We start from the raw sequence: 13,609 nt of genomic DNA, 5'->3' as shown, positions 1-13,609 counted from the left end.
TCAAAGAATAGCTATATTTATAAGTAAAGCTATTTTGCTGACAGCAATACATTAAATACCATTTTGAATCATTGCATTTTAATGTTGTGGAAATAAATTATATACACATTATTCCTTATGTCCACCTGTTTGTTTTATCTGATGCACAACTGCATAAATAGAATTAAGTATTTAATTGAAATACAGTTGTTAGATAGCCATCTTAATCACAAAAAAATGTCTCTACATATCTGTCTGCTGAAAAAAACATTCACTAAGCTTAAAATGCTGATGTCCTCAGAAAAAATAATAAAAAGATTCTTGACTGGGATGCGGGAAAAGCTGAAATGATTTTACAACAACCTGAAAACTCTGACTTGCTGGCTAAGATAAATCATGCAGTTGGAGGTCTGTAGGCTCCAGCAAAGTGAATCAACCCAGTGCCAAAGTATGTGTGTAAATGCGCGTGCGTGTGTGTGTCCATGAAAAGAGCAGACCTTTCCCACATGGCAAAAGGCTTCACTGGAGCAGACAATTGCAATGTAGCCATGTGAGAAAGGGGGGAGATGGAGTCACTTTTGCTGACGGCTCATAGAAAACTCAACAATTTTGATAGGGGAAGACACTGTACCCGAAGGCTGGACAAACAGGAACAAAGTCTCCACAAAGGTCCCGAATCGCCTGCTGTGGGGATGCTCCTTGCTTGTAAAATTACATTTAACCGATGTGTCTGAACATGTGTGCTGCCTGCATCAGTGACAGGGTGTGTAGGTGAACATTAATCAGTGTGAATGATCGATGAGCTACAGTGTCTAGCAAAAGTATTCATGTCCCGTTTTCGCATTTTGTCATAAAACGCAAAACTTTAAAGTATTTCATTTGTATTTTCCATGTAATCAATTAAAAATGTGGAAGCAGCAGCTTGATACAATTATGTTTGATTTTATGGTAAACTCAATTGTTGAACTTTTTTGATGGTTAAGAAAAAGCTATATTTAACATCATTAATATGTTAGCCTAAAGTAAGCGTACTAACCCTGTACACATACAGGAGAGTCTACATGTGGAACCTTAGTGCATAGCTCTATATTTTGTCATACAACCTTTAACTACACCACAACTAAAGTGCAAAAACACACAAACCGAAGCCTAAGTGCTCCATAATTTAATTAAAATTGCATTTTGGGAGCATTGCAGTTAAAAGGAAGAAGGAAAGGTGAATCAAACAAATCCTTTTTGTTAACATCGTTCAGCAGCAATAAGATAGGTAGCTGCCTCTATGTTCAATTACTATGTTAAAGCGTCATCAGTGCATAATTGCCTTTAAACTGTTTATTGAAACAGACCCTCATTAACGCTCTAGGTCTAGGACTATGGCTAGGCATTTAAGTGCTTCTAGGTCACAATAAATTATACTACTTCAAATAACAGTAAGGTCTTTAAAATCAAATCAGAGGACGAAAAACAGAGAAGGGTCTACTGGTTTTTAATATTTAAAAAATAAATGCATCTAGACATTTAGTACATCGATTTGCAAAATTGAGCATAAAGAGGCATACCGCTGATGGCTAAATTGCAGCAAAGGACTCACAGTATGGTTTGGTACAGTATGTTTTTAATTTCCATCAACAGGCACTAGTGGTCACTCATGGTAGACCCCCCCCCCTCACACGTGTGGTGGTTTAAGGTAAATTTCTGACAGTGGTCTATAAGGGGATTTATAGCTGCAGATAGGTTAAAAAGGTCCTTCTCATTAACATTTTAGAAAGCTAATTTTACCAGCTTTATATCAAAAGGTACAAACTGAACTTGCCAAGGACATTTAAAACATGTGCTCCACTTTTAACTATCTATTGCTATGGAAACTTGAATACAAGACAAGTATTAGTTTTTTAATTTGATCAATTAGGATTTTTTTCTGACAGTTTTATTTGGTAAAGCTTTTGTTCATGTATCATTTACTGTTACAGCCATTGTTTTAACCACCCACCTATTTTTTGGCACATTTGATCACAACATTGCTCTACACCTCTACATAGCCTTGACAGTTCCTAAGTCTTTGAGTTGATATTTCAGCTCTGTGCAGCCTGTGAAGCTGCCTGAGGGAGTTTGTGGGGACCTGCATGAAGGCTGTGAACTGCTTCACTGCTTCTTACACATAATTTGGCCTCGAGTCTTGAGCAAAAACAGTGGTCACTCTAACAACTGCAACACCTCCTTTGGTCTTTATTGCCCGATGGGCTCAACAAGGCAAACCAGAGCATGGTATTGAACTGCTGAACTAGCTGGAACAGGTTCTTTTGAGAATATTTACTGTGTTTAAAAATCAGAAAGGTCATACATGTTAATATTTGTGAGCATGATACAGTATAAACTAAACCCAAATCTTTGCCTCACATTGAATTCCTCATCATCAGATATTAGACACGTTTCATAGATTGAGCTTCAGTTTTCTACACAATGGTGGGCTTGCCACACATTATCATTGCGGTCATGTGAAGGGTAGATGCTACTGAAGGGGAGATAATTGGTGGCAAAGTGTCTGAAATGTATAATTAGATAGGACAAGACACTCCCACTCTTTTTTCTTTTCTTTTGAGCTGCATTCCCTTTTCAGTGGGTGATCTGAGTGGCCGAGCAAGGTTTGATCTGGGCTAAAGTCTTCTGAGCCCTGATAGATTGGATCAATTTGCTCCAAGACTCTTTTGGTGTCTGATCTGGCATGATGCTGCCTTTCACAGTATGTCGGATGGTGTAAAAAGCTGCAGGTGGTGTTGTTATTCTTAATTCTTGCTTCCAGCGTTTCCATCTCATGACTCTTTTAAAGATATGATATCACTGTAGTATCTGAACTGCACCACGAAGAATCATCACTTTGTGTCGTTATTATTCCAGAGCACACCAGGACACATGCTCAGACAAGAAGCTCCTTGACTTGTTTGTTTTGCATTATGGAAATGTTATTTTTACAGTTTCAAGCTTTAACATTCACAGTAAATGAAGAACTTGACAATTACTTTAAACATACTTGTGAGTATGATTTTGGCAGATGTTTTTTTATCAGCTGGTCTCACAAGGGTCTGATCTAAGAGCCTAATGTCATCAGCTGTGCCTCTTGTGCCACACAACATTACCATCTCAGCCTATCCCCAGTCTAATAACTTGCAGCTTGACTGTAATAAAGGAGGATTAGGAGAAGTGGAGGTCATTTGGACTATTACTGGTGGTTACAACAACACATAAGGGACAAGAATAAGGAGACACACATCCTGCAACAACTGAGACAGTAGTATAGTCTTATAGGATTCACTTAGCATTTTGAGGGACACACTTTCAATACAAAGACGAATACATGAAGAGAAATTGGCATACCTTGTTTTTCAGGGTATAAATATAGTGGAGTCTTTGAATTGCATGATGTTTCATCATCTTATAAAGATGCTGAATAAATAACTTTAAACAAATAACTGTCAAGCAACATTTACCCCTCTCCAGTAACACACTGCAATAAGGTACACAAAATTTGATTAACTGCTAGAGAAAGCCTTGGGAACTAATCAGGAACGAATGGGTAGTTAACCAGTACTTACTGGAGAACACACAGCCTAGCCTTATTAGGGAGTGGATGGTTATTTATTAGATAAACAAAGAGGAATTAATCATGAATACATGGGTAGTTAACCAGTTTGGTAATAGTCAAGTACTGATTAAATAATGATTGGTTCCTCAGTATGTGCTAGGTATGTTGCTTCCCTACATGAGGTTAACAATATAGTAGCCAGGCAATGGTTTGGTATTCAGTAAGTGATAGATAAAATTGTTACTATCTTTCATTAATAGGTTTATATAAGAGAGAATCCTATAAAATCTGTAATCACTAGGAAACAGGTTGTTCAAAATAACATTTTATTCAGAACCCACATGGAGAGTTTATCCTTGGTTTCTTTGGTAACAAACCAATAGTCCCATAATAAGAATGGCTTGTGTGTTTCCCAGTCAGTACTGGATAATAAGGCTGGTCAGTGCTGGGTAACTACCCATTAGCTCCTGATTGGTTCCTCTTTGGTTTCCTTTGTAACTGCCTACTAGTTTCTGATTAGTTCCCAAGGCATTATCTGGTAGATAATCAAATTCTGTGTACCTTGTTGTAAAGCAACCAAGGATGACAGATATTTTGTCCAGAAATTCAATAGCATAAGAGTCTCACTGTATATACACTATATATACAGTGCACATGGCTATGGATTAGCCAAGTGCTACTTTAATGTTGCAGCCATAAACTGAAAATTAACTATGCGTAACACTATGCAGACACTCAGTCTGCATGCTGAAAGCTTGAAGTGGCTACAACAGGAGGGTAGTCAGAATTATTTTCTGATTAACATCGCAAATCATTATTTGAACCCCACTTAAGGCACCTAAAGACATTAATGAACATTAATCTAAAGATTTTCAGGTGTTCATTTACATCATGACACACAGCAATAAGAAACATCAAATGAAGCACTTTACTTGTCAACATACAAAATATGTCAGTGAATAGAATATAATTCAACTTTATTGTCATTGCACTGTCACAAGTACAAGCAACGAAATGTGGTATCTGTGCTTTTAACCCATCCCCTAGGGGAGCAGTGGGCTGCCACTGTAGGGCGCCCGAGAAGCGTTCTAGGGGTTAAGGGTCTTGCTCAGGGACCCAGAGTGCAGGCCCTGGGGATTGAACCGCGTACCTGCATCTTTCTCTGAGTGCAAGTGCGCTGCTCTAACCACTAGGCCAGCACTCCCCCCAGTGGGGTTCAGTTACACACTTTTAGGCTTAAACTTAAACAAGAAGGTGACAAAGCATTTTACTAATTGTTGCTGTATTAGTTTAATATTGGAAAGTGATGCTGGTTATGAACACAGGTTTTACATTTGAGTGCAATCTATTAAGAATACCTTTCAGAAGTAACAGATTTTTCCAATAAATCTTAAAGCGTCCGGGTCGATCTTCTTGGATCACAGATTGTTTTTTTCAAGATTTACCTACTTAATGAGTCAAAACAGAATATGTGTAATTTCTGTGTTTCAGTTGTCTTTCTTTGTACTGCTTGTGAAAATGTTAACCATGTTCTACATGGTTTTTCATTCTTCATCAGCATCAATGAATCTCCCACCTCTTGGTTGTACTGTAAACTGACAGCCTCTATCCATACATATATTGTAAGCTTATGAAAAAGGAACTATTTCCTCTCCCTCCCCAGTTTCACTCCCCTCTCTCCATCTGTTCCTGGGATGAGGCAGGGTAAGGAGCCAGGGAGGGCTACGAGCTGGAACAAGTCTATCTGCAGCAGCAGGCCTGGCCTCAGCAGCCACAGAGGGACTCAAACTGAATGCAAAAGCCCACTTTTCGTCCGTCCAGATGCAGATGACTTCGCTTTTCCTCCGCCTCTCTGCCACACAATAATACCCTTTTGTAGCACAAGGGCAGAATCCAAGCTTTGTCCAGTCAACCTTAATTTATGGCACACATATTTTCCAGACGCACATATTGTTGCACAAGCTACAAAGGCATAAGCTTTCAAAGAGGTGGAGAGGAAGTGCTGGCAGGAGGATTCTAGCAGTTTCTTTGTTTGAGGAATGGTATAAATCATTCACCAGAACATGCAATTCCCAGATTCACCAGTGCATTGATTTTCAGAACTTCAAAGATGTGAAGGCAGTCGGAGATGATGCCCCCCTACCCCCATTGCCTTATTACATTTCTATAACCCTGTATTTTACCTGAGGTGCACTGCTGATCTTGTTTTGTGTGGCCTTAGATGTTATGGTGACCTTTATTTATTGAACTTTGAAAAACATTGAACGTATACTGTATTTGAAAGAATGGTTTGATAAGTCTCCCCTTTACTGCAAAACATGTCTTCATGTATCGCTGAAACCAGGTATTTACATACACTGTGTAAAAAGAAAATCTTTGCTCTTATTGTCCAACACTAAATTAGACAAGCTTTCTTATTTTAAATCAGTTAGGATTACCAAAATTCTTTATTTTTTAAATGACAAAATAATGAGAGAGCTTTTTTCTTTATCACTTTTTAACACCGCTTGCGTCCAAACATTCACAACCTGAAATTTTTTTTCCCCTAACATACTGGCTGCGTAGAGTGTTACTCTGTGGACCACCAGACTAGTAATATTGAGAGTATTCTGGAAATTCTGGAAATTCCGCCAGCATAAACAAGCCGGGCAGTAAACATAAAGCTGCGGTTGCTGCTCAACCAGGCTCAAAGAGGATTACCATTTCACTTTTGGATCTGTTTTCTGCCCTTCTAAACTCCTACCATAGGTAAGTACACAAAGTAAAATCCGTTTTTCCGTCAGATCAGGTGCTAATTCGGAGCTAATTCAAGTTCTTGGCTTTTAGAATGCACAAAGGTATTTAGATGTTAAATTTGATGATACCACATCTCTTGAGGTTTGATTAAGCTAAAATTGAATATTTGGACTAGTACATTTGGAGGAAAAAGTTATAACTTCACAAGGTTGAGGACATTATCCAGTTTGTTAACTGCAGCAACACGAGGAAGCCTCATGCTGTTGCAGGTGGGACTGGTGTCCACAAAATAAATAATATTCTGATATGTCAAATATATGTCAAAATACAGAACCAATACCTCTAAACATCAGCCAAAAATAAAAAGGTTGGGCATAAATGGATTTTGAAAATGAACAGCGACCCTAAGAATACCATTAAATCTGTTACAAAGTAGCTTAAGCCCAAAGACAAAGGCTGAGGAAATATATAGTAACTTGCGATTTTAACGAAGGTTCAAAATCTCTTAAAACGTAGCCCTCTCATAATGCTGGCAATTAGATAAGGGGAATAATTTTGATAATTGTAACTGACATGAGACAGGAAAGTATTAAGTGCAAGTGAGAATTAAAAGTGTATCTGGCCTTTATATTTAAATTTTTGGTTTCATCAGTATGCAGAATATTATCCATTTAAAGTTTAAATACCTTTTCCATATTTAGCTCAGACACATGCAGTAAACAAAAACTGTATTGTTTTGTCCCATTTGACCTACCATCCATAGTCTAATCAGAAGTGACTGACTCCTATGCTGACAACATAAACCCAGATGTTTCCGATTTCTGCTTGAACACAAAGACAGAAACAAAAAGCTCTTTGGGGGAGGGGGGGGGGGGGGTCATACCACTTAATGAACTGTTTGGCATAAATATTTTTTTCCTGTAGAGATACCGGAAGGAACTATTTTCACCCAAAACCATGAGGTCCAAAGAACAAGCCTTAAAAATATCCTCTGATGTGGATTATAGACTATGAATGAAACATTGATTGGCATGGTCACATTGACATTCTATTGTTATGGTGATTTTTAGCATTCTGACACCGAAATTATTTGGCGCTAGTTTAAATTGGACTTGAGCACCCAAGGACAGTTTGCACTAAAAGCGAAATTGAGATAAAAATAATAATATAGGCACAGATAGCTTTAAGATTTTTGGCTCAACACAGTGTAAACTTGCTTCTAAATCATAAGGTTTGACTGTCAAAGTAACAAAAAAGAGGTATAAACAAAACCATGAAAATTGTTTAGTATACAGCAAGGTTCTCACACAATCTGTGGGATTTCAGTTCAGAAAGTTTAATTGTTTTTCTATATAATTTGTTCATAGTTAAGTTTTTATACTCTTGTTGTTTAAAGTCAAATTCAACAAATAAACTTACTTTTCATGAAGACCACATATGTACTAAATATGATTTTGTTATGGGAAAGATGTAATTTTGTAATCTTAAACGGTATGTTTTTATTAGCGGAGAGCGGAAAATCATCATAATTAACTGAGATAAAAGCTTCAAATAATCAGTCTTTGTGCAGTTAATCAATAATGTGTTTCATTTAGTGAACTGAGTTGCTGAAATAGATGAGCTTTTCAACAATATTCTATTCTATTGAATGCGTCCACACATGCTTTCTGTTTTAGGATCGTTTACTTATTCGTAAGATGTTTGGATGTTAATCACTCCTCGAGTTTTTCGTTTACGATTCCCACACAGTTGGAATACATTCAGTAATTGCGCTAACCTGTATTCAAAACAACTGATCATTGAGTTTATATATTGGTGACCTGAAATCCAGCGTAGGTGGATGCAAATGTTTATAGGCAAAAATATGTATTCTCAGTTTGCAGAAATGTAAAATGTTAATAGAAAGGGATGCCAACTACTATGACCCTTAAGATGTAATACTATTTAAATAGCCAATACATTTTAAAAATTCACTTGCAGGACATTTCTCTTAAGAAACCCCTTGTGATAAAGTCCCCAAGGTTAACCATATTCAGGGATTTATATTAAGAAACCAGAATGTCATATGTGTTGTTTTTATAAAGGGCAAAGATGACTAACAAGGTTTACAAGGAGAATTTGGTCTGACAGCTGGAGCACAGAGACAGTATTCAACATTAAACACTACCCAAGAGCAGTGCATTAAGTACGTGAATTGAGTGTGGTTGGTGCATCTCAACAGAACTCACTGAGTTTCATTTTCAATCACATATTGGCCTTTTGCTGGAAACTTAAAATCAATGTTAGCCTTCAAACCAAAGTGCATACATTAAATGATTCATGTTGGATCAAATAGCTCTGTCAGAGAGCTGCAAAAATATGCTTTTAGTTGAGCAAAAACATATTGGCTTACTGTGCCTGTGGAGACCGTTGTTCTGAAAGTAACCTGGGGAACATTACTTTTATCTGGCAGACAGCTTTATCCAGATAACTATCTGGAATAGGCTAATGCATACTGGTACATACCCAGTATGCATACTCCAATTTTATCAAATGATGTTCCACCAAATTATGTTTATGTTCACAGATGTTAATAATTGCAATACCTATTTAAACAACTTTGTTAAACTTGGAAGTGAAGTCTTTATCTAACTGTTGGAAGTCATTGATGAGACAACTGTAAAAACCCTTGCTGACTGGAATATGAAAAGACAAATAGCATGTGGATAATACCATGATTTTTCACATCATCTCCATAGTGATCTACTGGCTACCTAGCATTAATAAAGAGAGGGAATTATACTGGAGCAGATGGTGAGGGTACATCACTGGCTCAGGAGCTATTTATTAAATGCGTTATTAATTATTTTTAACATGATGGGCTCAGCTGGCTTCCTTCTGGATCAACTGCACCAAAGGGTTCTCTAACCTCCAATGTCATTAGGTAACTCTTACACAAACCATCACCAACCTGCTGTCGGGGCACCAAAAACGTGATGTTTTGTATTTAAGTTTTAACATTTTTCTAAAAGCCTCTTCAGAAGCAATTGCAGGGTGATAGTCAGACCTCTGCACATTAAAAAGCTGTGATATTTTAGCTGTAGTATTGCAGTGTGGGTTTAAGAAATGCGGCCCACTGCACTGAAATAAGCTAATGTTCTGTAAAACACTGTGAGCGTAGTATCATAGAGTCTGAAGCACAAGTTAATAGTAACCCATTCCTCAGCTGACACACAAGTAACTATGCCATCAAGACACAAACAGAAGCACCTATCCACATCCACCAAGAGTGGCTGAGGACAAGAACATCATGATGCCACAGCGTTCAAGCCCAAGTTCACGCCCTGCTGCTCCCATAAGTCAGCTATCATCTCCAGACACCTTGCACAGTACTTTTGCTATCCATGATTGATTTTTGTTTGTTGTTGTTGTTGTTGTAAAGTGCCCTGAGACAACATGTGTTGTAAATTAGCAAAATATAAATAAACTCAATTAAATTGAATTCATTGGCCACAATATTTTAATCTGTGGAGCTTTTTGTTTTTCTTTGCACAGAAAGGCATATTGTTTGATTAACAAGCATGCTGATACTGTAGGAAACAAGAAACATTATTTTGTTGCTTCCAAAGACAGCACTCATTTAAATGTCAGACGATTTATTACAATTATTGTATTACTAAATGATATCTCACTGTGACACATGGCGGTGGCAGCACCATACTGTGGAAATGCTCCCCCCCCCCTCACAGTGACTAGGAAGCTGTTCAGAGGTAATGTGAAGGTAGGAGGAGTTGAATAACAGCTAGCTTTGGAAAAAAACAATCACCAATGACAATGACCCCAATCATAGTGAGTGATTTGTTCAGATCTAAGAATTACACCTTTGTGTTGGAATGGCCCAGTCAAAGGAAATATCTAAATCCAAATGAGAATCTGAAGTAAGGCTGTTAAACTGATCACACAAATGGATGTGATGAATTGATATCCATCCAACCTGCCTGAAGCTGAGCTTTATTGCAAAGAAGACTGGATAAAAGGTGAAGTGTGAAGACTTGCAGCTGAAAGTGAAGCAACAAAGAATTGATTAATGGAGCAAGATCGCTTTTAGTAACCAGCCGTGTAGGAATGAAGCTGCTAAAGATTTAATTGATATAGTAAATTTGTATTTAAAAATGTCTCAATTAATCAAATAATCAGATAAACATGCTACACCAGGAAATCCTACACTACTTTATCACATGCATTGCAGTCCACCATCTACATTCAGTTTAGTAATTTACTTTTTTATATCAGAAGCTCTTTTCTTGACATTTATTTTCCATATGACAGCAGACCAGACACCTTATTTTATACATTTCTTTGTCCAGAGATGAGTAGTCAGAATATCAGCAGCATGAATTTAAAGGCCTTTACTCAGGAGGTCCTGGAATTTGAACAAGAATATGGGATGGTGTCATGTCGGGTGTGTTTGTTGTTGGAGCAAGGTATAGACAAAAGCTTGGGAGCCACATACTCTAGGAAAATAGAAAATGTGATGAATTAAAATAATAACACTTACAGGCAGAGCAGGTGATAACTCGGGTTATGAACAGAACAAGGATCAGACCAGACATAGGGAAGCATAACTGAGCATCCGACAAGGAGTGAAGGGAAAACAGCAGTAGAAATAGGATAGGAGACAGTGGGGAAGGCAGGTGAATGTGAGTAGCACAGGTGCATGAAATGACCGTAATGAACTGAAGTAGAGGGACAGCAATGAGGTGACAAGAGACAGGGAGGAAATCAGAATCTAACAATGATATTAGCGTCACAAAGAAATAAACAGACGTGACAAAATAACTCACCAACTGAATGGACAACAGGCAGAACAAATAATAACAGAAAACAAAAATGAAGGAACATATTCTACAGACTAACAAGTAATACTAAGAGGTGAAAGACCAACACCAGCACGATCCCCAGGAAGCTGACAACAAAAAAATCAAAACATCTGGGGATCATGACAGAGGGAGACTAAAACAGAACTGAGACACAAGTAAACACATAACCAAGGGGAAAGAAAAATAGGGACATTAAGGAAAAAAATTAATATGCAGGGAACAGACTACAAGAAATAAGAAAATAACTAACCCAAAAGACTTAACTAGTACGGCAAGACCTTATGGATAATAATAAACTGCAGGGAAAGGAATGAAAACAAAGACGCAAAAGAAAACTAAAAACCCAAACAGCTTAGGGACACAACATAAACAGGTAACACTCTTTGGACTTTGGAGAAGCGATCTTCCAGAGAAAGAAAGAAACCAACTAAAGCAAAAGGTCCTAAAAATACCCAAAGTAATAAAATGTATCTATTTAGCTTATGCTGACATTTTTTGTCTTTGCATGCTTATATCTTCCAACCTAAGCCTGCTAAACATCCCTGCACAAAACTATGTATTGTTTTTTACATTTCAAGTCACTATTTTGCTTAGTGTAGGTTAAGTAACTATTTAAACTCGTTTAGGTTTGTGGCTGTATGTCAAGTAAATTCTACTTCAACTATAATTTCAAGTAGTATAAGTTATTTTGCAAGGCATTGTGATAAACCCTCAAATACCACTGTTAATATTTAGAAGTATAATAATGCATAGATTTGATTATCATAGTTTCTTGCATTGCAATGATGGTCATGCATGGAAGATGTGCTACTGCAATACAACATTAAAATGTAGCTATTCTGGATTTAAAAATAAGTAAGTGTGCTTCTTTCCTGAATTACAGTGTAAGGTCTTAAAGGCTCCTTCTTCTTCAATTATGGGACAAAAATATCAGCCATGGAGCAAAAGGTTGGACTGACAAATGATGAAACAGGGTGATGAATACTGAACATCTCTCTCTCTCTCTCTCTCTGTCTCTCTCTCTCCCTCTCTCCCTCTCCCCACCCCCAGTCTTGGCCTGAACTGGAGTTGAACCGAGTCTCCTGGGTTCTTTAGCTGGACAGATCGTTAGTTGGATGACCCATCAGGAAAGACGAAAACCAGCTAAGGGTTAGTGTGGAGAAAACAAGCAATAAAAGGGAGGGACAGCAAAGAGAGGTGGATGGAGATGTGTGCAGTCAGTAGTGCACTGTGTCAGTGGTACTGCATGCCAAATGCATGTAGACTACAGCATAATAAAATTTTCTCAACTTGTTCTGACCTCATTTCTTTCTGCACTCAACTTCTTTCAACTCATAAACAGCTGAATGTTTGGGAGCCTCTTCGGATTACACAAGCAACACAATTATTATGATTCTTAAGCATGCCCATCCTGTCACTAAAAGATACCAAATTGATAGATTACCTAACATAGCCACAAAGTTAATCAAATCTGCCTTTAATTTGTGCTTCCACAGGGAAACAAAGAAGTGCCTGAACAGAGGACAGCATCCACTTAAACCAGAAGGTACAAGTCCAGAGAGCATAATGGCTTGTTGTGTTGTCTGATGATCTTTTTTAGGGGATGCTTTTCCAAGCTCCTCAGAGAAAGCAGTCTGCCCTCACTGTTGTTACAAAAAGGATAAAGAAGCAAATGTCAAATAAAATAAAAATTATGTATTTTTGTATGTATTTTTGTATTGAGGTGGATAAGCAATAAGATGATACCTGGATGATACACTATAAAAATATGTTTTATTGTCCTATTAAATTCACAAATGTCCTTTAAATAAAGGTATACTAAGTGGACTGAGGTATACCTTAGTCCACTGGTTTTCAAACTTGGTATAACAAGTTTTACACATGCCACCATACTGCCAGACATTTTAAAACAATAAAACTGGACTATCATGTTTCTCACTTCTTTGTCATTTCTCTTCAAGTCTGAATTTATCTCTGCATCATTAAAGGTGGCACAGAAAATGCCATGCTATGTTGTCTATTCTCAATTACAAAGAAAATTTAAGTTAAGTGCAGACTTGCATCGCTCTCAGTGTCAAACAAGTTCATTCAAAGTAATTGGCCAATTTAAAAATGGAACTATCATCTTCTTCTAGCTGTGGCCACTTATGACTAAATATATACATTGCACTTCTTCTGGCTTTCTGACAAAAGTGGTTGTCACGGTTCAGTTTTTGCCGTTTCACCCTGGACAGTTCCAGATCCTTCCACCGTTCACTCAGCCCGGTTCCACATCATGTCTGATCAGTTCCACCTGCTGCAATAAACAAGTCAAGACTCATTCCACCTGTCCAACCTTCTATATAAGATCACCTCAGCCAGCTTTTCCCCGCCGGATCAACTTCACTAAAACCTCGTCCTGCCTATGTTTCCCACATCTGCCAGCCAGTGCTACCCATGTCTTCCAGACAGTTTT

The 13,609-nt window shown here is 37.7% G+C and overlaps 1 long non-coding RNA gene across 1 annotated transcript; it reads left to right on the top strand.

The window, feature by feature from the left end:
* Positions 1–6,218: 6,218 nt before the first annotated feature.
* LOC118567310 lies at positions 6,219–13,092 on the top strand. Its single transcript, XR_004933592.1, has 3 exons — positions 6,219–6,307; positions 12,205–12,303; positions 12,651–13,092. It is a non-coding gene; the product is annotated as an uncharacterized LOC118567310 (long non-coding RNA).
* The last annotated feature ends 517 nt before the right edge of the window (positions 13,093–13,609 follow it).

This window comes from Fundulus heteroclitus, chromosome 20, assembly GCF_011125445.2.
Source record: "Fundulus heteroclitus isolate FHET01 chromosome 20, MU-UCD_Fhet_4.1, whole genome shotgun sequence".
NCBI classification, from domain to species: Eukaryota; Metazoa; Chordata; class Actinopteri; order Cyprinodontiformes; family Fundulidae; genus Fundulus; species Fundulus heteroclitus.
Note: the sequence above shows the minus strand (reverse complement) of the source record. Positions and strands in the feature narration are given on the sequence as shown.